Source organism: Thermobia domestica, chromosome 15 (assembly GCF_964235325.1).
Source record: "Thermobia domestica chromosome 15, izTheDome1.hap1.1, whole genome shotgun sequence".
Lineage (NCBI taxonomy): Eukaryota > Metazoa > Arthropoda > Insecta > Zygentoma > Lepismatidae > Thermobia > Thermobia domestica.
In genome coordinates, this window is record NC_137468.1 from 153,086,982 (window position 1) to 153,113,696 (window position 26,715).

A 26,715-nucleotide genomic window follows, 5' to 3' on the forward strand; every position below is an offset into this window, starting at 1 on the left:
GGGTCACAGTGGGTCACGGTGGGTGGTGGGTCACAGTGGGTCATGGTGGGTGGTGGGTCACAGTGGGTCATGGTGGGTGGTGGGTCGCAGTGGGTCACGGTGGATGGTGGGTCACAGTGGGTCACATGCTGTTGACCCACGAACCACTGACCCACCCAGAAAACTTGACTCACTTGACCCACTGACCCACCGACCCACTGACCCATTCCATCTCTGCTTGGGAATAGGGATGGGGAGATATATAAAGGAGTTGTGCATTTGAAGTTTTTATTTCAACCCAGCGAAGCGGGTAATCAAGGCTAGCTATTAAGAAAAGTAAATATAGGCCTTCTTCCATTTCGAATGCTTTCGAGAAACAAACGATTGTTTTAATCGTTAAAATTTTCTTTTACAATTATCAACTAAAAATTAACTCCTGCAAAAGTTATGTGATTAAATGGCAAATTAACAAAACTTTTTAACGAATTAATTACAAAGCTGAGTTTAAGTTTACATTGATTGGGTAGTTGATTTGAGTTTAACGCCTGTCCTCAGTGCCTGTGGACTGTATTGTTTAAAAGTGAAATCGAAACCAGTAGGCCTACTCGAGTTTCTATCTGGGGTAAATACTGTACTCTACCTAGCTATCTATCAAGAATTAAACCTGGGACTGGTTAAAACTTTTGTAAACCTTGTACTTTGAGTTATTATCGGAAGTAACGATATTATTTGACTCGTCCATAACCAGTATTGTAATAAATTAAAGTGACAATGTGTTGAAAACCATACACAATTATAATATGCTTATATAAGGTAATGATATGTACCAATTAACCCATTTGTTTTATCCAGGTGTTAATATGAAATTCTTCATTGAAAATGAAAGAAAACCATACGCCCGAACAGGAACTCGAACCCTGGATCGTTAGGTTAAAAGCCTAACGCTCTATCTACTTAAAAAGAAAAAACTTCGTCACTTATTTTTCATTTTCAGGACTCGACATGAGGATACATGAAGTAACATGAGGATAGTTCAAGTTCCGCCCGGCCCGTGCAGGTCTCTAGATTCACCGCAAGATCATCAGCCTAATGCCTCAGACCTCTCGGCTACACCCATCGGCAAAATTAATATGGCCAGTGAGGGGATCGAACCCACGACCTTCGCGTTATTAGCACGACGCTCTAACCAACTGAGCTAACCGGCCACAACTGTTACTCCTGAAGTATCCAGGCACTGTTAGTTATTACAGGTAAACTAGAACATAAAATCAATGTATTATGAATTTATATTTCGAGAGGTGGAAAAATAGTTATAATTAAAAATTAAGACCATGCCTAAAGAAATCGCGAGAGGAATTAACTAGAAGAAGAGAAAAAATAGAAAAACGGTAACTAAAGACTTGAAATAGCTGAAGTGCCAGTGTAACCTTAATTCTGCAGACTACTAAATATTTTTGAAAAACTAATATTTTTTCTTTTGCCCGTATTTCGTAAGTGGAAAGAGGTAATAAAATGTAACTTACCACAATAATAGATAATGTTATTCTACATCCGAAAATACGAATCGGAAGAATTTTCAGTGTTGTTATCCATAGAAATTACAGTGCAACCAGAATTTGAATTACTCAAAAATCTAGGTTATGGCAGCTACTAGAAAAATGAACTTAACGGTAATTGATGACTTATCATGCTGTTTATGTTTCTTGTTTACTACTTTTTAAATAACGTTTCTCTTTATTTTGTAATAATTTATGTAAGGTTTATAAAATAAATAGAAATGTTATTTAAAAAGTAGTAAACAAGGAACATAGACAGAACGATAAGTCATCAATTGCCGTTGAGTTCATTTTTCTAGTCGCTACCTTTACCTAGATTTTTGAGTAATTCAAATTCTGGTCACACTGTAATTTCTATGGATAGCAACACTGAAAATTCTTCCAATTCGTATTTTCAGGTGTAGAATAATATTATCTATTATTGTGGTAAATTACATTTTATTACCTCTTTCCACTTATGAAAACCGGGCAAAAGAAAAAAATATTAGTTTTTCAAAAATATTTAGTAGTCTGCAGCCTTAAGAATGTCTGAGGAGGTCTGGCTCCAACATTTTCCCCTGGACAGTAAGGTTAAAACCCTAATATTCCCCGAATAGATATTAATGTTTTTAACATTCGCTCTCAGGTAAATTAGTGAATACACTTTTACAATGTCTGAAGACAAAGGTGGAGTTTCTGGAAAGGACTGATTGATTTTATGTTGAAAGAATGTTGAAAAAAATAGTTGGATAATGACAAAACCTTACCAAATAACTAAATACAGTCAGGAGTGGAGTAGTTATTAAAAGAAATAATAGAATAATAATAAAAGAAAATTGAACGTAATCTAAAATCTATTCTATGCCTTGATGCAGAGACGTGCGCAGGAGATGGATCCTGGGATCCGCTCTCCGAAATATCTTTTTTTTTTTTAAAAAAATCTTTATTTAAGGGTAAATTTACAGATTTTAATATAAATTCCTATATAAATTAGGCTAGCTTCTACTACTTTAAAGGGAAAAATTGTCCAGGAGCTCAAAGATTTGAAAATTTGACCAGAGCTCAGGAATATATTAAGTTTGGATTCTCAAGTATCACTAGGGAGTACGGTGGCTCAATGTTAGGGAGGTTACCTCTGGTGCGTAGAGTCCTTGGTTCGAGCCCAGGCCAAGTTAGTTTGTGGTGGACAACAAACTAACTTAAGTTTTCTCCATGTCCGTGGGTTTTCTCGGAGTACTTCCGTCAGAGATAGAGTGGTTCAGTAGGTCGTAGGTCAAGTGGGTCAAGATATGTGAGTGGGTGAGTTGACCGTGGGTCAACAGAACGTGACCTACAATTATCCACCACTTGCCGTGACCTACCGATTCACCATGACCCACTCTGATTCACCAATCCACCCACTGACTCATTCTGCTTAGTGTGTTGTAGACAGCGACTTCTGAACACTGATGTATTTGTCTACGTTTTACTTTTAAGGCCTCCACTTTCCTTTATTTTTCATTTGTTTCTATTTATTTACCTTGAGATGAGTATATCTAAGTGAAAAAATAACTTCAGGCACTTCTGGAAATTGATAATTCTCATTGTAATAATAACAACATGACTTACTACTTGGCTTTCGAGACACAGTGTTTTTTAGAGAATCTGACTACTGGAAAAAATATTTTTGAATCACCTTTAATATATGAAGTATTATATAAAAAATGAATGTAACTGTGTGCATGATCATCAGCCAAATAACAAAGCCAAATTAAATGAGTTTTGGTATATAGTTTGGCTCCAATCCCAACTGGAATGTCATTGTATCGCTTTCATCATAATATATCCTAAGGGAGGAGTGGAGGTGCGAATTTTTGCCAAAAATTGAGTATATCACGAGTGGGTCACGGTGGGTGGTGAGTCAGAGTGGGTCAGGGTGGATCGTGGGTCAGTGGGTCGTGAGTCAAGTTTTCATTGACCCACTCCCGTTTCCTCCCACTTTCTCATTTCACTAATTCTTCCATCACCATTCACTCGCCTTAATCATCGTCTCCCTTAGCCTAAAGGGTTTAATCGTGGGGAACGTTAAACTGAGATATTTCATTTCGTTTTTCCTAAAGTATCACTGCATTGTTCTCTTGGAATGACATCGAACAAGAATAAACATTTGCTGCCTTTGTGAAGTTACTAGAAAATTAGATGCTGGATGAACAAAACCTTAATTTCCTTGTTTTCTAATTAAATTTCAGATCTTATATAAGTATTTTACTTTTCTGAATTTGTGATATATAAGCAAAATTTAATGCACATGCTCTGTATAGCAGATGCTATTATTTCATACGTAGTTTTGGAGGAAATGAAGGAAAACGAAATTCTTTGTAAACCTAAAAATTGATGCTGTACAAGAACCACGTCACTTATTGAGGTGAAACTTATCCTGAAGTATGAGGCGTTCAGGGCACAAGGGGTATCAATTTCAATTACCAAAGTTGTGAAAGAAAAGAGGCATAAGGTTTGTATGATACACTTCAGTACATGGAAAACTTAAACATGCACCTTTTAAGACATGAACAGTTTTACGTGAACCATCTAAGACCTGAATAAGAATTTCAATACCTGGCTAGTATTATTAGTAGTGATATGAATGTGAACGTGAAATAGAAGCAAGGAAGAAAAGTCTGTTTTGTAGGACCTTGAATAAAGAGTTAAGGAAAAGACTCATAAAATGCTTCGTGTGAAATATTGTATTCTATGGGTCGGAAACATGGATATTAAGAAAAATAATTTTAAAAAACGACTGGAAGCTTTCGAAATGTAGGTCTGGAGAAGAATGGAGAGAACTAGCTGGGTCAATCGGAAAAGGAATGAGTTGGTGTTAGAAATGGTAGGGGAGGAAAGAACAATTTTAGATATCATTAAGAGGAGGAAGAGGAACTGGTTGGGACAGTGGCTAAAAAGAAGCTGTATCATGAGGGGTGTGCAAGAGGGTATGGTGCCAGGAGAGAGAGTGGGTGAAGAAGATTACAATAGATGGACGATACCAAAACAGGAAAATCGTACATAAAGACGAAGAGGTTAGCGGAAGACCGTGGAGGATGGAAGCTTCTCAGTTGCAGCAAGTGACCTGCCAATGACAGAATACCTATGATGATGATGCTTATGATATATTGATCCTTATTCTCCCTATGCGAACGGGCACTTTTGTTACAATTATTACTATTGCTACTACTACTACTACTACTACTACTACTACTACTACTACTACTACTACTACTAATAATAATAATAATAATAATAATAATAATAATAATAATAATAATAATCAAAATTTGAAAATTTAAATGTAACGCCCGTGCACTATGTGCTACTAGATACGGCAAGACATCCTGGAAAATTGATTAAATGAAGAGTGCGCTAGAAGATGAGAAGACTGCGAGAAAACCGAGAAATACAAGGTTGTTCATTACAATAAGAGTGGAATATTTCGAGAATACCATCCACTAATCTCCAGCACCACGTTACGAATTGACACGTCACACTTTAAACATGAGACTGATCGTCATAAATGTGTTCTGTGCAAATTAGGATGAATAGAATAGTTTTGTAGTTTTGTGGTTCTTCTTGCATCTCGTGTTTGCGTGACAACATACAGCCATAATGAATTTATCGATTTTGTTCGGATTTACAGCTTGCAAAGCTACCTCAGTAATTAAATGACGAGTTGTTCATACATTTTGATATCCAAGTCATTGCACTAACAACCAACTTTTTTAGCTGGACATTAAAACCAAAGATTTCACCTAAACTTATTTAGTATGGCTAAATACAGTAATTAACCAAATCTTTGCTTAAGGAACGAGAAGGTTCATTGCTGCAGAAGTAAAGCAGTACCATTGTCTTCTATCCAGCCTTGGGAGCCACGGTATTCAGTGGTAGAGCACTTACCTTTGATACGTGGAGGTGGGGATGAGCGCAAGAGTCTTGGTCTTGCAGTTTTTGCAAGAGTCTTGCATGCAAGACCAAGACCAAGACCAGGAATCCCGATGCAAGACCAAGACCAAGACCAAGGGGTGCAAGACCAAGACCAAGACCAGGACCATACCTGCAAGACCAAGACCAAGACCAAGACTCTTGCGCAAGAGTCTTGCACAAGTATGGTACTACTTGATTTTTTATAGAATGTAAAAAGGAAGGGGAAAAATCATTATATCTTTCACGTGAACTTCTTGGCTCCAGTAAAAATACCGCCGGAGTGAATGTATTCCCAGTAGTTTATGCAATCCATGTGAGTCGATCTGCTCCTGTAACATATAGCTACAGTATGTCGTTTTTTGAATCGGTTGTTCACGAGACGACCGACAGCATAATTATATAGCTATAATAACTTCAGTGTCTGATTTACTTTGGTCATCATTTGATCATTCACAACGGCCCATGATTGGATTTTGGGAAATCATACGAAGAATAGTTGTGTCCATAAGAAGTGGATAAGCAAAAATAAACTAGAGCATGTTATGGACACGGTAGCTCAGTGGCAGAGCGTTCACCTCTGGTACATGGGGCCCTCTTTCGATCGCAGCTTGCGCTATGTGAGCTTCTTTGGTGAACAAACACCCTGTGCGTGGGTTTTCCCGTTTCCTTGTACTTTCTTCATTCCACTATTTCTCATCATCACTGTTTCCCTTAGCCTCAGTGTAATAATCGTGGGACGTTCCAAAACTAAAGAAATGTAGTATTGAACATCGGCAATTCCGTACACCATAGGTGCCGACTACATGGGTATGGCCTTGGCTCTGAGGTTAAAGCATCCGTTGGAAATTTTTAATGTGTACATATAAAATTAATATTGAAATAACATTTTCATGACATTGACAAAAACTTAGCGCATGTGACCGCAAGTTTGATTTCATAGGTGGATGCTTATACGTTGAATAATTGTTTATCAATATAACTTATAGTCCCCTTAGGTATACGGCATATCTAGGATTCAACGATATAACATTATACAACAATAAATAATCTATATTCACAACTGAGAGTGATTTCGTAATTATTTCAAATAACTTGAAGTTTGATGCTGTTATTTTGATGCTCTGGTGTTTGGGGTCCCGCGTTCGATCCCAGCCCCCGCCAAGTGAACTTTGTGGTGGACAAACACCGTATTTGAGGGTTTCCTCGGGGTTCTCCCGTTTCCTCCCACTTTCTTCTTTCCACCATTTTCATTCATTTTTCATCATCACAGTCTCCTTTAGCCTAGCCGGCATAATCGTGGGACGTAAAACTCACAAATTTAATTTCATTTATATTCTAAAATATTAAGAGGTTTAATTATTATTATTTTAATTTTTTCTCTTTTTTGGTCAATATTGCAAAACATATCATCATCGTCATAATAATAGCTATTCTGCCATTATTGGCAGCTTCAACTACAATCTCCTTCGCCCCCTCTTTCTAGCACGTCCCTCATCATACAGTTCCTCCTCAGCTAATGTCCTCCTCTTAATTACATCTAAAATTCTTCTTTTCTCCCCTACTGCTACTATTTCTAAAACCTTTGCATTCGTTTTCCGTTCACCAAGCTGATTCTCTCCTTTTTTCTCCATGTCCACATTTCGAAAGTCTAACTTTCATCGTTTTTGCGTAATGACCTTGTTTCTGCCCCATGCAGTACATATTAGAATCAGTAAAACAAAATTTCGATATTTAATTGGGAGTTTGTTCAATACAAAGATGAGCTAATCTTGGTTGGAAAGAAAAAAATCTGAAGCCTTTAGAGTGTAAAAATAATTTTGCAATTTATGGTATTTCAGTAATCTGTGCCGTCTTGGTTTTCTTTCATGCGTCTCACTGTCAGGGGTAGCCTCCCCAGTTTGGGAACCAGTGGAGTATTGGATCTGTTAAAACATATAAAAATATTACGAAATGTTGGGATTTATCTTATAAGTAGTGAAGCGTGATCACCCATTGAAAAAAAAAAGTAAAGGTCATCGCCTATGTTGTACAGCATCATCACACTTACACGAAGGTAAAATATATTACATTTAGAAACATACATTGCATTTCCCTCACTATTGACGCAATGTAGGATTTATTATCCCTTATATCCAGAGTAAAATTTACATATGAAAATCATAGATTTCTTAAAAGCAAAACTTGCAAGACTCTTGCAAGCAAGACCAAGACTGAGTGTGCAAGACCAAGACCAAGACCAAGACTAGGTGTGCAAGACCAAGACCAAGACCAAGACCGAGAGTTCCAGTGCAAGACCAAGACCAAGACCGCATGTGCAAGACCAAGACCAAGACCAAGACCACCCGGGTCTTGGTCTTGGTCTTGCATTTGCTCATCACTACGTGGAGGGATGCTTACGAGTCGAGACGAGACAGAAATTTTCTGACAGAAGTCGAGTCGAGACGCAGCTCTCCCAATAGAGAAATATACATTTTTAGAGTCGAGTGTAATCACTTTTATAGCTCATTTTCGAGCGATTAGAGCCTCAAATCTTGTTTCGTGCGCACCCCTATACGTGAGGTCCCTGATTTGATCTTCCGCAAATAAGTTTGTGATGGGCAACATCCCGTCCGTGTGTTTTCTCAGGGTACTTCCATATCCTCCCACATTTTCATTCCACCAAATTATTCGTTATCATTCACTTGCTGTAATCATCGTCTTCTTTAGTCTAAAGGGTATAATCGTGTGATATTAAACGGAAAGATGTTAATTTCTATTCGGTTTAGTAGGGATTGGTATATTTGTTTTATATTAGGGTATCTTCTTCTACTTCTACCCAGAAGTGCAAGCATTTCAACTAGATATCAATAGATTCCGCGCTAGTTTCTCGCACAAGCGATGTGTCCCGCCAACCTTGGGTATTTTGACTTGTTATTGGTCTAATATTAGGTAACATGCATACAGATAGTTGTCAAAATAATGGAGACAATTACGATTTGCAGTACGTAGGAGTATGAGATCTGTATGAACAACTGAGAAATCGTACGGAACACCTTACCGTTGTTTAGTATATTAGGTGATCGTCGGTAGTACGCCAGTTTGGGCTGAACACAAGTGTGTGTTGAATCAGCCAGACAGTGGTCACAAAATGATAGGCCTCTCAGAGTTTCAAAGAAAACTAAAATTGTGAGTGCGTGGTTAGTTGGTGGAAGTAATCGATGTGATAGGTGTGTCGCGAGGCACAGTGTCTAAAGTGATAATGGACTACAGAACTCATAGGAAAACAACATCGGTGAAGAGGTGCAGGAAACTCGGGTTCGATTTCCGGTAGGAGTTCATGTGGTTCGGATCTTATGTTAGTCTAAAAGTTCATATTTCATATAGCCTCGGTGCTAAAGGGATGCCTAAACCCAAACCAACCAATGTTGGACGGAAGAGACGCCTCAGTGACGGAAGTCGCAGAGCACAGAAGAGCATTGTAAAGGACTGAAGAGCGAATGTGGCAATATGATTACCGAATTCAATTAAACTTGAATTTCGTTTATTACGATAACTACAGTTTGACGTGGTTGTTTATTTTCATAATTAAACATCTGCGGTCAGGTTGCAGTGTTTAAACTACTAATCAGTCCAATAACCCTTTAGCGTGATGAAAATGGCGCCGAGAACATTGGTAGCCACTTTCTTTAAATCAACCTCGAAAATCGAAAGTCATGAGAATATCTCGTGGAAACGCACCCTTACACGTGAGAGTAGAACAAAGAGAACTTGAAAAGGTCGATAATTTCAAATATCTGGGAAGTATTTTCACGAGAGATGCTTACTGTATCAAAGAGATGAGTTTAAGAATTGCCATAACCAAAGAAGCATTTAACAACAAAAGACTTAACTTGACTTGATTTTGAGTTTAACGTCCCGTTCAGCAGCGAGACTATATAAGACGTGGACCTACTGATTAACGTGGAATCCGAACCATAGGAATCGAACCCGGGCCTCCCACGCCAAAAGCGCGTACGCTAACCGCTTAGCCACGGAGGAGCTCTTAACAACAAAAGATCGGTCGTAACTAGCAGGCTTATTAATAGTGGACTCAAGTGCTATATATGGAGCATTGAACTGTATGGATCAGAGACTTCGACATTATGGAAGTTAGAGAAGAACTATTTGGAGAGCTTCGGAGCTGGTGTTGGAGGAAGATGGGGAAGATAAATGGACAGAGGGAGAGAAACAATAGCAAACGAAGATGTCTTAAAACAGGTAGGAGAGAAGAAGACACATATAGCCAGCTTCCTTCGTAGGAAGGCCAATTGTATTGGACACATCATTCGAACAAATTGTCTCCTTCATTTCGCTATAGAAAGAAAGTTGGAAGGAAAGCGAGCAGTAGGTAGGAAAACATAACTGATCGATTATTTGAAAGACAAAAGAAAATGTTGTTATCTAAAAGAGGAAGCTGAAGATCGAGAAATCTGGATGGAAAAATTTCCAGGTCCAAACCTAAGAAAGAAAGAAAGAAATTAAAACGTCATCAGCCCCAGGATCTGCCTACAGACAGAATGTTTAATAATAATAATAATAATAATAATAATAATAATAATAATAATAATAATAATAATAATAATAATAATAATAATAATAATAATAATAATAATTCGTCGCAACCGAGATGTCTGTCTCTTTTATCTTCTACTTAATCTCATTCCTATTAAATCCAACCTGACATGGATATGAATTCAGGAACCTCGAGGACAGTTAACAATCTGACCATGTTCTTAATAGGAACTAGAACTCCGATGGAATGGAAACCGACTGGCTAGGAAATGAGATTCTACATTAGTAAGTACTTAAGAATGTAGTTTTGCAAATCCATTTCTTCCATTCTGCTACTATTTGCAAGTGTGGAATTGGATTTTCAAGTTTAATGGAGATTAGCAACAAATGAATGAAGTGTGGCAGATGATCTTCCCATTTTATCTATTGTTTCAAACATTAAAATGTTGACAAAAGAAAAAAAAGGATGTTTGTCAGAGATTGAAAATGTTGCTGGTATTTAGTTGGATACAAAATATTACTTTCGTTTTAAAGTGTGCAGATTGTTATCAAAGTAATGGAAATGTTCAAATGCTGTAACGCCTCATCTTTGTGAGTTAGTAACATTAAACATTCATCCACTGCAACTGTCTTGTTTTACAGATTGTATTGGATGATAGATGGGAAATATTGTATTACTATTTCGTGAGTGCACTAGGCCAGGCGTTGCTGGTGCAATTGGGATACCTCTCCGATTAACAATGAGGATAATTATTAGATAAGTACGAAGGGGGGCTGGAAAATTCATGAAATCACTAAGAAGAAATAAAAATTGAAACATATCATTGTAGTCATTAGAATGGTCATATATTGTGAACCTCTCACCCCGTATATGATCATTTTATCATTGTGATTTCCTTTGTTACAGGTTCTGTAAAAAGATATGGCGGAGGATCTAAGGAAATTCGAGAAGAATGAGTTTCGCAGTGTCATCAAGTTTTTTGTGCTGCAAGACAAAACCTCTATGGAAATTCATAAAACTTCGCAGGATACGGGGAACACACTCCTGGATATACAGCAGTAGCGAAGTGGGTGAGGCGTTTTAAGACTGGTCGTCGTGAGACTGAAGATGAACCTCGCTCACGCACGCCTTCAAGTGCAGTGACCACCGAAAACATCGACAAAATGCATGACATGATCATGGAGGATAGGCGCATATCGATCAAAAACATTGCTGCGTGTGTGAGGATATCGCGTGATCGTGTGGGTGTCATAATAGCAGAATATTGGGACATGCGGAAGGTCCGTGCCAAATAGATCCCAAAATGTTTGAATGCTGACCAGAAGAGAATACGGGTGCAGATGTCACAGCAAATTTTGCAAAAGTTTCGAAACCCTGGTGAGTTCTTGCGCAGTCTGGTGACAGAAGATGAAACGTGGCTGCACTACTATGATCCAGAGACTTAAACAGCAATCCATGGAGTGGCGCCACAGTGATCTCCTCAACCCAAGAAGTTCCAAAGTCAAAGATCAGCTGGGAAAGTGATAAGTGTTTTGGGATAAGGACGGTGTCATCCTTATCAAATATTTTTAAAAGGGTGAAACCATGAATGCTAGGGTACATTCCAAATATTTGATTGAGCTGAAGGAGGCTCTGAAGAAAAAACGTCGAGGAAAAGTGAGCAGTGGTGTTCAGTTTCTCTAGGACAATGCACCCTCCCACAAGGCTCATCAAACCATGCAATAACTGGTGGATGTGTACCTTCACCTGTGTACAGTACCTCAACCATCCTACACACCTGATCTGGTCCTCTCCAACTATCACTCCTTCCCACATCTCTAAAAAGATCTCAAAGAGAAACATTTTCCATCCGATGAAGCACTCATTGCGGAGGTGGAGAGCTGGTTTGCACAGCAGGACAAGACCTTCTATTTGCAAGAGTTAGAAATGTTACAACATCGCTGTGAAAAGTGTATTGAGCTTTAGGGGGAATACGTTGAATAGTGTATTAAAATGGTTCTTCCAGGTAAATTTCTTTTTGGTGATTTCATGAAATTTCCAGCCTCCTCTCGTAGTTAGTGGGAGCGAATGTGTCCAAGATTGTCAGTGTATGAGCGCAATAGATCCAGTGCAATGATGGTGTTCAGAACTAAAAAGATGAAATCTTTAAGTTTTACGTCCCATGGTTATGCCGATTAGGCCAAAAGAGATCCACACGGTGCGATCGAACCAGGGACCCTAAGCACCGGAGGTGAACGCTCTACCACTGAGCCACCGGCTGTGAGCCGAGTCGCTCGAGCGGTTGACAACACTAAACCCGGGCCGAGCAGTTTTAACAACTTTTGGCTAAAGCCCGAATACTTGCTCCTCCGGAACTCAAACCCACTACTTAACGATGTTCTTGTCTCCTAAAGATGTGTCCATGATCGAGATCGGCAGTCAACTAGTTTTTAGTATTCAGATATCTAAATAAATCATGGTTATACACGGTGTTAATAATAATAATAATAATAATAATAATAATAATAATAATAATAATAATAATAATAATAATAATAATAATAATAATAATAATAATAATAATAATAATAATAATAATAAAGATGTAGTAATAGTAGTAGTAGAATTGATAATATATTGTCTATGTTGGGTACTTGAAGTGAGTACTTGAAACTATACACAGAATTTAGCTAGATTTGGCTCGACTCGACTTGAAACTCGGCCCGAATTCGAGTGAAGTTGGAGAAAATTTTTCGAGCCGAGCTGTTGAGTCGAGTCCATAGATGTCTGTTTCGAGTCGAGTCGAGTTTCAATGAAAACTCTCTCGAACTCGCTCGTGCCCATTCCTAATTAACAGTATAAAGATAATTTGAGATTCTGGATATAAGGTAATGTCAAGTTAATTCCTGAGTATCTGACGCGAGGAATGGCTATGACTATTTCATAAGTAGACGAAATAACAATGAACGTAAGTTTTTTAGTTTAACATCCAACATTTATTCCTCTTAGACCAACGTTATGAAACTTCTTTCAAGTAGAGACCTCTTTTATTGGTCAGAATGCTCTACAGGCTTTCTACTCTTGTCTTCTTATTTGTAAATCAAATATATTATATTTTTTATTTTTTTTTATTTTGAGCAGTATCGTTGTACCAGTATACTTATATTTTGAAGATACTATTAATTATAACAAATAGCAGCGTCACGTGTACTCCAAATGAAGGTGTTTGGTTTATATGGCGTGATATTTTCTCAATTAATTTCAAACCGCAAGTAGTAGTACATTTCTACCCGTTCTGCTTTTAGTAAACAGATTAGAGTCGAGATGGAATATTTTCTTGGGACGATTAGTTGATTAATTAACACAGTTTCTCCGTATCTATTACGATTTCTACTCTATAGCGATCAAGATTGAATTGGAAATAGTTGATTTTCCGTCACCTCCGGTTTTAATAGACAGATTGGAGTGGAGATGGAACAATGGTGGACAAACACCATGTGCGTGGGTTTCCTCGGGATTCTCCCATTTCCTCCCACTTTCTTCATGGCATCATTTCATTCATTTCTCATCACCACCGTCTCCTTTAGCCCAGCCGATATAAGCATGGGACGTAAAAGTAAAAAAATTCATTTCTTTTTTTGGAGGTATTCTTGAAAGGACTAATGAATTGCAGAAAATTTCTCCTTTCCTTGTTACCGTTATTTTTCTAGGACAATCAACGTTAAACCGGATGTGATTGATTTCTCCCATTTCCGGTTTTACTAGAAAGATTAGAGTGGAAATGGAATAATTTCTTGTGACACTTAATTGACGCAGTTTCTCGCTATCTATTATCGTTTCTACTGCATAGCAATCACCATTGCACTAGAAGTGGTTTATTTTCTGCCACTTCCAGTTTTTAATAGATAAGTAGATTAGACTGCTTAAAACCGCTTCTCGTTAGCTGTTACCGCTTTCACACGTAAATGAAGATTCGCTCCTTCAGACGCTGAATCGATTCCGAAAAACCGCTTCTCTCCCTGTGTTACTCTTTTAGAGACCTTCAAACTATGCTATGTATAAGTCTCGGAGGTCTTATAGAATGACTTTGTCCATCAGTCGGTTTGTTGATAGGTATCAGAGCAAATATGGTAACAGATATCTACAGCGTGGTCCGGAAGTGGGCGTACCCCTAATTGGTGTTTTCTTCGAAGACAATGCTAATGGACATTCTTACCTGGAGATGCTTAATGACTGGTTGGTGCTCAACTGGAAGAAAATGTTATCAAAGACACTGTTGTGATACAGCAGGATGGAGCACTAGCACATTTCGCGATTCACGTGCCTAATTACCTGAATCAGACGTTTCCTAGTCGCTGGATTGGAAGAGGTTGTGCATCTTCAGTAGCTCCCTTTGCCTGGCCTCCAAGAAGTCCCGATCTTACTACACCAGACAATGCTCTCTGTGGTTTCATAAAGCAACAAATAAGGAACATTCGATATCGCAGGAATTACTAGCAGGTGTGGAACACGCCTTCACCCTCGTGACTCCGGAGTATCTCCCCAAAACATCTGCGTGAACTTGGCGCAGAATTCAGCTGTGTTACGACATGGATGGTGATCATACCGATGTTTATGACTCTTAAGACTCTTAAGTCTTCAAGGTAACTGTGTGCGATTCACGTGCCAAATTACCTGAATCAGACGTTTCCTAGTCGCTGGATTGGAAGAGGTTGTGCATCTTCAGCAGCTCCATTTGCCTGACCTCCAAGAAGTCCCGATCTGATGACACCAGACAATGCTCTCTGTGGTTTCATAAAGCAACAAATACGGAACACTCGATATCGCAGGAATTACTAGCAGGTGTGGAACACGCCTTCACCCTCGTGACTCCGGAGTATCTCCCCAAAACATCTGCATGAACTTGGCGCAGAATTCAGCTGTGTTACGACATGGATGATGATCATACCGATGTTTATGACTCTTAAGACTCTTAAGTCTTCAAGGTAACTGTGTACAGACATTCTACCATAACTAACGCTATACTGTTGAAACTAAAGGGGGGGGGGGGGGTACGTCCACTTCCGGACCACTTTGTAAATGCTATTTTTTTACAACCGATTCAGCGTCGCAACAAAAAGTTTATCTCCTCCAGTTTTTTTTTTTTTTTTTTTTTTAACAAAATAACTTAGAGTACCAAGACAACATTTCATGACCATGCATAACACTCTACCGAAGTCGAAAATGGTTTAAATTTACTCTTACTTTCGGTTTCAATACTGGTTTCCGAAGAGCAAAAATGTAAACTGCTATTAAGATGCAGTTTTATGCAGTTCAGCGTCCCAAGAATAGGTTTTATCTCTTATGTTGTAGATCTATTAAAACCAGGAGTGGCTGAAATAACCTTTTTTGGTTTAAACCTTTATCGTCAAAAACCAAAAAACAGTAAGGGATAATGAGTAATGGCTTTTCGATATGGATTCAGCGTCCGAGAAATAGGTTGGTTCTATCTTTAATCTTATTACTCTATTGCAACCAATACTTATAAAAGCACTACTTGAAGTTTGAGTATTGAATTCGAATAATTTGGAAGTTTTAGTTTCACACTGTGAAACGATAGTCATTTATATTCTATCGTGATCAACATTGAAACGGGAAATGAACTAGTGTACTACGTGAGTCAAAACTTGATGTGTTTTGTAACAAAATGACACCAAAACAATGTATGTAAGATAAATGAATAAATCAATATGAGGTTTTAAAGTTGTAAAGTTCTTTTTGATACACCCTGTATTTACCCTGTTCATCCGTCTCAAGAACTATTTGGTCAGGATGGTCAAAATTACTCTCTTACCTTAGTTTCTCTTAATGTGTTTGGACAACTCTGTGGAAAAGCCATGGATGCGTTAGTCAAACTCTTAATTCAACGCTAATAAAAAACAACTCTACATAGCGCCCATTTTGACATCTTAACTTTATTATTATATGATTAACCTATTCAAGACATACCACCACCTTACATTAGTAATATTTATTTGATAACTTAAATATTACATCAAGAGTGACTTCTAAAGCAATGCAGAAATGTCCTGTTTCCAAGGTTGTTATTCATTTTTTAATCTCTTCTACGTGAGGAAATTTAGAATCATTGCTCGCTTTATGTTATTTTTGCTTTCTGTTCGCTTGCATCTACATTTTGCTTACCCATTTTTCACACTTGAAGCTGCACACAAAAGATAAAAAATAATAACATCGTTTTCCTCATGTAGCTTAAATGAGTATTGACATGTCTAAATAAATTGCAAAAACAATGCAGTTCACCATACGAGTTATGGCGTCTTGTCAAAGACAAAGCTTTGATTGTGCCACAGACATTATGAAACAATAGGGACATTTAGGCGCCAATGATTATGCGGATTTTTACTGCCCTATTCCACAGCAATCTGTATGAACGTCTCCACTTTACGACTGCAGTTGCAGCACTTAAAGATGTCTGGCGAATGTTCGATTGTGACCAAAACATAGCAGCTAAAATAGCGTAATTTGAATCATAATTATGAGTAAGCTATTTTTCTTATATTGAAATGGGCAAAATTCCAGACACGCTTCTCCTATTAACCATACAAATGGTTCCAGAAGATTTAACTTTGCGAAATTTATTTCTCAAGCTGAGCAGGAATATTATCGGGAAAAGATTTGCATTGTAGAACCAAAGTAGGTTGATAGCATAAGATTCAATCATGTATATAAAGCATCATTTACCACAGGAGAACACAGCTTTTTTGAAAAAAAACGTGAATGAGAGCAAACATCTTTATTTTGTGCTCTTTTAATATATTTTGTACAAAAGTTTAAGTTGTATAAAGACAGTGTTTCCAACTGTATTCAAGTGACTGTTTCATACTTAATATGAACACTATTATTTTGTTAGCAAATATTTCACGGTTTTCAGATTGAGCTAACTGCTCACAAGTCCGAAGTTTTTTTTTTTTTTTTTTTTTTTCTTGACATGACATGAATCTCGTTCATTTCGTAATTTTTGAGTTCCAGGAACTACAGAGTTGCGCCGACCCGACTGACACGTTTCAAACTTGAATATTTCACAGGCGTAATAACTTCTATTTAGTGTTCGAAGTGGGAAAAGAAAGCAGAGGCCGTATGTTTTATTACGATTTTGACTCGACATACCGCCTACCTAAATGTTGAAATACAGTGAGGGCATGTTGCCTAAATGATTGCATTTCTATTTACCTAATGACTCGAACTAATTAAAGAGCTTTCCTGTAGTTACATGGGGGTGGGAGTGGAGAGACTTTGATTTCTCACCAACAATTTTCTGAAGAAAAAAATTAAAAATATCCCCCTATGTTGTATTATAGAGAATTATACACGAAAATGCTCAAAAATCGAGTCTTTATATTAACAATTTCCTGCGGGAAATCTCCTGGACCTTCCACTCCACTGAGAGACATTCCAAACTCCCGAAAGATCCGTGCCTCTCAGCAGAAAACCCGTAAATCCGCCCATGCTTAAAACAAATTTATGTGTATTCAGGCAAGACACACACATACATAAGAAAGAAACAATTCAATATAGCACATCAAAATATTAACTAGATGAACTTCTTTGAAGACACCTCATTTTAAAAACAAAAGGTAAGAGAAAGATAACAAAAGTGTCGGTGGTGTCAACTTAGAAATTATTTCTAAATAAGAAATAAAATCTTTTTACGTACGAAGTTATTCGTCCATTACTTTCTATAAAAACGGATTTATTAAAGGTATTTAGCATCTACTCTCCAGTGACGGTATGCTTTCATCACTGAGAAATCAGAGGCGGTATGCCTCCATCACTGAAAAACCAGAGGCGGTATGGCATACCACCGCATACTGTCTCACTCCGACCACTGCTTCTATTGGTTGGTGTTGTGGGAACCGAAATACGAAAGAACGCTACGTTATATGGTCAATCGTAATGGACCATTGACGCACAGAACATCGTGTTACCTCAATTCCTAGTTATTACGAAACTAAATCTGCCAGAAGTGCAACGTTTTTATAGACGAAACTTAAATGTTGGTCTCTCCATGTTCTCAGGAGTTCGAACTGTTCTTGGAGCTCCATATTTCACATCCAACACACTACCAGTCTCGTCAAACTTCTTCACCCAAGCCAATATGGTACGAGACAGAACCTTACCATATGGAACAACATTAAAGTTTCGTCTAAAAAACCGTTGCACATCTGGCATAGACTTAGTTTCATAATAACTACGAACTGAGGTAACACGATGTTTTGTGCTCCAAAATACTGCATTGCGACTGAGCATAATCCTCTTTGGCATACAGTTATAACATAGCGTTCTTTCTTCTTTCAGTTCCCACCCCGCTAACCAGTATAAGGTATTACGTCTACTCAATATTCAAGTTTGAAATGTGTCAGTCGACTCGGCGCCACCCTGTGTTATTCATTCCACCTAACCTAATAATAGGCGATCAAAATAAACTCTTCTTCGCCACGCGCTTGCTCTGGGTCTGATAAACGTAAATGCTGGTGATTCTCTTTACAAGGTTTACCAAATGCCAAAATCCAGACACACCTCTAGCTAACTCGTTATACAAGGTGGGTCAAATAAAAGTGGTCCGGAGAACTCAGTTCCAGGGTACAAAGAAACACAGCAAATGAAAGAAATTGTTCGCTAACCTGCTTATAGCAGGTGTTGAAAATGACCACCGTTCATGTCTAGGCACTTTTGGGCTCTAGTCAGCAAGTTGTAGAACCCAGATCGAAGCTGGGCTGCTGGAAGTGCTGTAATCTCAACAGAAATGTTCTGCTGTACTTCTTGAAGATTATGAGGGTTGTTGCGATATACCTTAGACTTGAGGTTGCCCCTAAAAAAAAAATCGCATACGAATAGATCAGGTGACTGGGGTGGCCAGCTAGGGCCAAAACCAGACGGACCTCTGCTGACAACTCTGTTCGGAGTGAAGATTATGTAAATGTGACGCATGGTTTTGGCAGGCTTATGGGCAGTTGCTCCATCCTGTTGGAAGTAACCGTAGATCTGAATCGGTGGTGTGCGTATAAGAGTTGGCGTGGTTCAATGAAAACTTGACCCACGACCCACTGACCCACCACCCACCGTGACCCACGACCCATTGATCCACCACCCACCGTGACCCACTCTGATCCACGACCCACCATGACCCACCACCCACCGTGGCCCACTCTAACCCACCACCCACCATGACCTACCGTGACCCACTCTGACCCACCACCCACCATGAACCACTCTCATCCACTGTGACCTACTCTGACTCACCAAAATTCATCGTCATCAACTCTGAACACGATCCACGGCCTCTTCTGTACTGACTAAAGAGTTTACACTTGTAATAAAACAAGACTGTGAAATCGTCACTAATCGGAGTTTGAATTTCTAGTCAATCGCTCAGACGTTTACAATATCAAATGATAAAGTGTTTGTCAGTGAGGAAATTGAAGCACTTCGAGGTGGGTGGGGGGAATAGGAATTAGTGTATGCCTAAAATATACTTGTACTAAGAGAGAATTCTTGCAAGTGTTAATTTCTCAACGCATTCAAAAAAAACTTCCATTCACAGGAAAATACCCCTGTACAATATGGAAATGGTTATGGTTTCTCAGTTCACAGTATTTTTCTCACAAAAGACTTGAAAAATGAGTTTTTCTTATTGCATAAAGGTCCTCGGGTACCCTCTGTGAGAGCATCTCCATAAAGTATGCTCATAATTATAATTTGTGTAATCACTAAAACACACGTTAAATTTACGTTACAAATATGCATAATTGAAATTATGAATATTTATTCAAAGTAGTTTTACCTAAAGCAAAGAAGAGACTTATTAAAAATTAGGTACAAGGTTGAATAACACAAATAAGCCATTAGTAATACAACTATACATTTTCCATAACTCGTAATTTGCCACCATGAACGACGGGATATTTCGTTTCCGAAATACCCTGTTGCTTGTCTTAACTACGGATATTTCGATTTGAAAATGGCACTACAATAACGTTTGTAACACTTTTTGTTTCATGTGTCTTCGATAAATAGTAGCGAAGAAATGGACTTCTTTGTAAACCCTTACGAAAACGCTTTAAATATAGTTTAAAGGTCAAATAAATTACCTCCGTAGTTTAAAGGTTAAAACAAATCTGAAATCGGGTTTATTTCCTGTTGGCCTCCAGAACTTTTTCGTGGTAAATCATCCGCAGCAGAATGATGTCCATCCTTCAGCCAAGAAATAGCTCGTCTACTTTGAGCTTGTCTAGCAGTGGACCATTAATATTGATGAACAAGAAGTTAATCAATGTTTGAGGATTTAGTCTATTTCTAATATCAGTCACTTGTAAGTGTATAAAGGCAAATCCCCGTTCGCAATCTGTCGTGGAAATTGATAATACTGCCGTAAGTTCTTTTTTCACTTGGTTAGGTATACTCACCTCAGGTAAGTAGACGGAAACAAATGGAAAAGGAAGGGAAATGGTCGTGAAAGTAAAACGAAGACAAATTTGCCAGTGTTCAGAAGATACTGTCTACAATGCAGTGAGCAGAGTGGGTCGGTAGATCAGACTGAGTCAATGGGTCGCAGTGGGTCACGGTGGTTGGTGGGTCGCAGTGGGTCATGGTGGTTGGTGGGTCGCAGTGGGTCATGAATGGTGGTGGGTCACAGTGGGTCACATGCTGTTGACCAACGACCCACTGACCCACTCATAAAACTTGACCCACTGACCCACCGACTCACTGACCCACTCCATCTCTGGCGGTAAGTAAAGCATTAGAGGCACTATAAGCCTGAGAGACAAGGCAGCAATGGCCGCCCACTTGTGCTGAGTGACTGCGACCGGCGACGTCTGGGCAAACAGACAAGCAACCAGTGTTGGGAAGTAAAGTAACGCAAGTAACGCGTTACTTGTAACGCGTTACTTTTTAAGTAACGTTTCCTAGTAACGCGTTACATCTTTTCCAAAGTAACTGTAACGGTAACGCGTTACAAATTTTTAAGTAACGTACCTAGTTTGCGTTACTTTTTCCGCGTTACATTTCGGATGAGTAACTACAATATATGTATATTTTTTTCGGAAACAAATGTTTCTTTCCTGTAAGTGAATTTCTCAGAATGAAACAATCGAGCATGAACTACGTATGTCAGTGACCGACAGTCACAGACACACAGAGAACAGAAGTTCGTAGTGCCACTTGCTGTTTTTTGAAGATGAGGACAGCCTTAGGGAAATCACGTGTACTGATTGCAAGCACCTGGAAGATTTTGTCGTAGATTTTGACAGCTTCAAATCAATACATTCAGTGAGTGAAATAAGAGTGCAATGATACTGGTAGTCTATTTTACTTTGATTGGTGTTGTTTTTATAAAGATGCGGAACGAAAATATTTTACTGTTCGAACATTTGAAAGAATACTTTTTCTAAAGAGCTGAGGATGATGGTGGACAGAATTTAAAAGTAAAGTGTCTGAAGTGTCCCAGCGGAAAATATTTATCAACAACTAGGGTGCCATAATTAACGATTTACGGTCAGGGGTTAATATGAACAAACTGTGTTCTGATGAGCAAGCCTACTTTATTACTAGAAAATAGTTTGCTGATGGTATGTAATTGGAGTTCTTTCAGATCAGTTTCAAGTCGAGTCGAGTCAAGTCGAGTTTCGAGTCAAATCAAGGGTAATATCCTCGAGTCGAATTCCGAGCCGATTCAGTTTTCCCCGTCGAGTTTCGAGTCCAGTCGAGTTTGATAAATGGCTTGTTCGTTTTAAGTCGTCTTGAAATCATGGCCTGATTACACTGGAAAACGAAAGCCATGAGAAATGTAAGCTAAACAGTAATATGGAATACTCTTAGTGTTGCTCACGAGAAGGGACACTGCTCGCATCTCGTCTCGTCTCGATAGCGAGACCACAAGAGCTATTTTTTAAACAAGCTCAGCTCTGCTCGACTCAACTGAGAAGATGGCTCGAGCCGGCTCACTTGGGGTGAACCATCGGCTCGAGCTGGCTTGGTAGGGATGAGCCATTTGCTCGGTTCGGCTCAACTGAGCCGAGGGCTCTAGCCGAGTTGGTTGAGTGAGCTGTTGGCTCGGCTCACTTCTTGGTTCGGGTCGATAGTGAATGAGCTGTGAACCGAGTTGCTTGAGTCGTTGACAATTCGGGCCGAGCAGTTTTGAAGATATTTGGCTAGTGCCCTATAACACTTAACAGTGTTTGGCTCGAGCCCGAATACTCAACCTAGACCCTCAACCCAAATTCAGAAGCTCGTAAACAATGTCCTTGACTCCTAGACTTCACGACTACCGAGGTTGGTAATCAACTAGTTTTTTAGTATTCAAATACAAACCGCCCATCTTTCATTTTTATATATAGTGTTGTTATAATTAATAATAATAATAATAATAATATAAGTTGTAGTAGTAGTAGTGTCATTGATAATAATTATACTGTCTATGTAATATACTTGAAGAAGTACTCGAAACTACACACCGGATTTGGCTCGAGTCGACTCGAAACTCGACCCCAATTCGAGTCGAGTTGGAGGAAATTTTTCGAGCCTAGTTCTCTGTTCAATCTCAAAGGTGTCTGTTTCTAGTCGAATCGAGTTGAGTTGAGTTGATTTTGAGTTTAACGTCCCGTTCAGCAGTGAGGCTATATGAGACGTGGACCTACTGATTAACGTGGAATCCGAACCACATGAGCTCCCGCCGGGAATCGAACCCGGGTCTCCCACGCCAAAGGCGCGTACGCTAACCGTTTAGCCACGGAGGAGCTCTCTAGTCGAATCGAGTTTCAAAGAAAACTCGCACGTGTCCATCCCTACAAGTAACGCAGTATGGCATTTTATCAATGTTACATTATATTGAAGTGTTCATATATCAAGTAAAAATTCGTCCTTACAGTTACTTAAAGCGACTCAGAACGTGCAATAATAATAATAATAATAATAATAATAATAATAATAATAATAATAATAATAATAATAATAATAATAATAATAATAATAATAATAATAATAGCGGTAGTAATAGTAGTACGGAAAATTGAAGTCATATTTTTTTCAAATTTTTAAAGTTTTGGACATAAAAGTAACGCGTTAGTAACGCGTTACTTTCGAAGTAAAGTAACTGTTACTTTTTTGGGGCAAGTAACGCGTTACATTTTGAAAGAAAGTAAAGTAATTTGTAACGCGTTACATTTTTACAAGTAGCTTACCCAACACTGCAAGCAACAGTGTGTAAACTGATAGCATGAATCAATGCAGGACGTCCCACCAACGCAATATCAACTACTACAGCGCAATATCATCTTCGTGAGATATTGCAGTTCCAGACCGTGCCATTACTAACCTCTGACTATCGAGAGCAGCGACTCATTTGAGCTCGGGAACATGTGGATTGGGTCTTGAATGACCGGTAACGTGTAGGGTGATAAGGTAAGTCACGTTTCTAGATAGTATGTGCGGATTGTAGAGTCACACTGTCGCGCAGACCCCATAAAACCAAGGATCGAAACTGTCAACATCCCGTGTTTACATAGGATAGTTTAGATTCTCTGGTCAGCTTTACGAGACATTGAACGGCCATCGCTATCACTGCTTGGTGATCATCTCCAGCTATTTATGGACTTTTTGTACCCTGCCAACAACGGAATTTTCTAGGATTACAATGTGCCATGTTACCAAGCCGTAATGGTGCGCATCTGGTTTCAAGAACATTCTGGCCACTTCTAGCCACTTTGGTCCCGTAGATCATCGGACATGAACCATATCGAGCACATGTGGGATATCATCGAACGAGTCATCCCTGCCCAGGATCCTCCACCTGGATCAACCCCCAAAATATGGATACCAATCGATGCTGTATGAAGGTCCCACACGTTAATAGGTACACTTTTGGCACTTCAGTGTAATTGGTGTAAAATTTGAACACATTACAGTCAGACTTAACTTATAAAAATAATTAAACTTGCTCATAGCCGTGCATATCCTCGAGTCGAATTCCGAGCCGATTCAGTTTTCCCCGTCGAGTTTCGAGTCCAGTCGAGTTTGATAAATGGCTTGTTCGTTTTAAGTCGTCTTGAAATCATGGCCTGATTACACTGGAAAACGAAAGCCATGAGAAATGTAAGCTAAACAGTAATATGGAATACTCTTAGTGTTGCTCACGAGAAGGGACACTGCTCGCATCTCGTCTCGTCTCGATAGCGAGACCACAAGAGCTATTTTTTAAACAAGCTCAGCTCTGCTCGACTCAACTGAGAAGATGGCTCGAGCCGGCTCACTTGGGGTGAACCATCGGCTCGAGCTGGCTTGGTAGGGATGAGCCATTTGCTCGGTTCGGCTCAACTGAGCCGAGGGCTCTAGCCGAGTTGGTTGAGTGAGCTGTTGGCTCGGCTCACTTCTTGGTTCGGGTCGATAGTGAATGAGCTGTGAACCGAGTTGCTTGAGTCGTTGACAATTCGGGCCGAGCAGTTTTGAAGATATTTGGCTAGTGCCCTATAACACTTAACAGTGTTTGGCTCGAGCCCGAATACTCAACCTAGACCCTCAACCCAAATTCAGAAGCTCGTAAACAATGTCCTTGACTCCTAGACTTCACGACTACCGAGGTTGGTAATCAACTAGTTTTTTAGTATTCAAATACAAACCGCCCATCTTTCATTTTTATATATAGTGTTGTTATAATTAATAATAATAATAATAATAATATAAGTTGTAGTAGTAGTAGTGTCATTGATAATAATTATACTGTCTATGTAATATACTTGAAGAAGTACTCGAAACTACACACCGGATTTGGCTCGAGTCGACTCGAAACTCGACCCCAATTCGAGTCGAGTTGGAGGAAATTTTTCGAGCCTAGTTCTCTGTTCAATCTCAAAGGTGTCTGTTTCTAGTCGAATCGAGTTGAGTTGAGTTGATTTTGAGTTTAACGTCCCGTTCAGCAGTGAGGCTATATGAGACGTGGACCTACTGATTAACGTGGAATCCGAACCACATGAGCTCCCGCCGGGAATCGAACCCGGGTCTCCCACGCCAAAGGCGCGTACGCTAACCGTTTAGCCACGGAGGAGCTCTCTAGTCGAATCGAGTTTCAAAGAAAACTCGCACGTGTCCATCCCTACAAGTAACGCAGTATGGCATTTTATCAATGTTACATTATATTGAAGTGTTCATATATCAAGTAAAAATTCGTCCTTACAGTTACTTAAAGCGACTCAGAACGTGCAATAATAATAATAATAATAATAATAATAATAATAATAATAATAATAATAATAATAATAATAATAATAATAATAATAATAATAATAATAATAATAGCGGTAGTAATAGTAGTACGGAAAATTGAAGTCATATTTTTTTCAAATTTTTAAAGTTTTGGACATAAAAGTAACGCGTTAGTAACGCGTTACTTTCGAAGTAAAGTAACTGTTACTTTTTTGGGGCAAGTAACGCGTTACATTTTGAAAGAAAGTAAAGTAATTTGTAACGCGTTACATTTTTACAAGTAGCTTACCCAACACTGCAAGCAACAGTGTGTAAACTGATAGCATGAATCAATGCAGGACGTCCCACCAACGCAATATCAACTACTACAGCGCAATATCATCTTCGTGAGATATTGCAGTTCCAGACCGTGCCATTACTAACCTCTGACTATCGAGAGCAGCGACTCATTTGAGCTCGGGAACATGTGGATTGGGTCTTGAATGACCGGTAACGTGTAGGGTGATAAGGTAAGTCACGTTTCTAGATAGTATGTGCGGATTGTAGAGTCACACTGTCGCGCAGACCCCATAAAACCAAGGATCGAAACTGTCAACATCCCGTGTTTACATAGGATAGTTTAGATTCTCTGGTCAGCTTTACGAGACATTGAACGGCCATCGCTATCACTGCTTGGTGATCATCTCCAGCTATTTATGGACTTTTTGTACCCTGCCAACAACGGAATTTTCTAGGATTACAATGTGCCATGTTACCAAGCCGTAATGGTGCGCATCTGGTTTCAAGAACATTCTGGCCACTTCTAGCCACTTTGGTCCCGTAGATCATCGGACATGAACCATATCGAGCACATGTGGGATATCATCGAACGAGTCATCCCTGCCCAGGATCCTCCACCTGGATCAACCCCCAAAATATGGATACCAATCGATGCTGTATGAAGGTCCCACACGTTAATAGGTACACTTTTGGCACTTCAGTGTAATTGGTGTAAAATTTGAACACATTACAGTCAGACTTAACTTATAAAAATAATTAAACTTGCTCATAGCCGTGCATAACTATGATCAAATTAACAATTTTGTGTCAGATTGCTCATCCAGACTAGTTGCTCGAATTTGGTTTATTCCATGTAAATACGTTTCTACCAAAGGAAAAACAATATTATATTTCAACTTTGAGTAACCACTGGAAATTTGTTAATCTGTTGGGAAAATCGGTATGAAAAATCGATTTAAAAGTTCTCATAAAATCATGGACAATCGTTCGACTATTCAGAAAAAAAGTATTTGCGAACATTTTGCAGTTTTGGTTAAACAAAAACCCACATTTATTTATGTCTTTCAGCCGTGTCCTCTTCCATATAATATTCTATATAGTAACTTACTTTTTTTTAAAAAAAAAAAAAAATAAAAGTTCCCAATATTTCCATCATATACAGGTACAGTTTGTCCATCAAAATTTCACATGACTTGGGTTCGAATC

At 38.9% G+C, this 26,715-nt stretch overlaps 1 non-coding gene across 1 annotated transcript; it reads right to left on the reverse strand.

The window, feature by feature from the left end:
• Nucleotides 1-1,110: 1,110 nt before the first annotated feature.
• On the reverse strand, nt 1,111-1,184 carry TRNAI-AAU (transfer RNA isoleucine (anticodon AAU)). The gene has a single exon. It is a non-coding gene; the product is annotated as a tRNA-Ile (tRNA).
• Between the last annotated feature and the right edge of the window lie 25,531 nt (nt 1,185-26,715).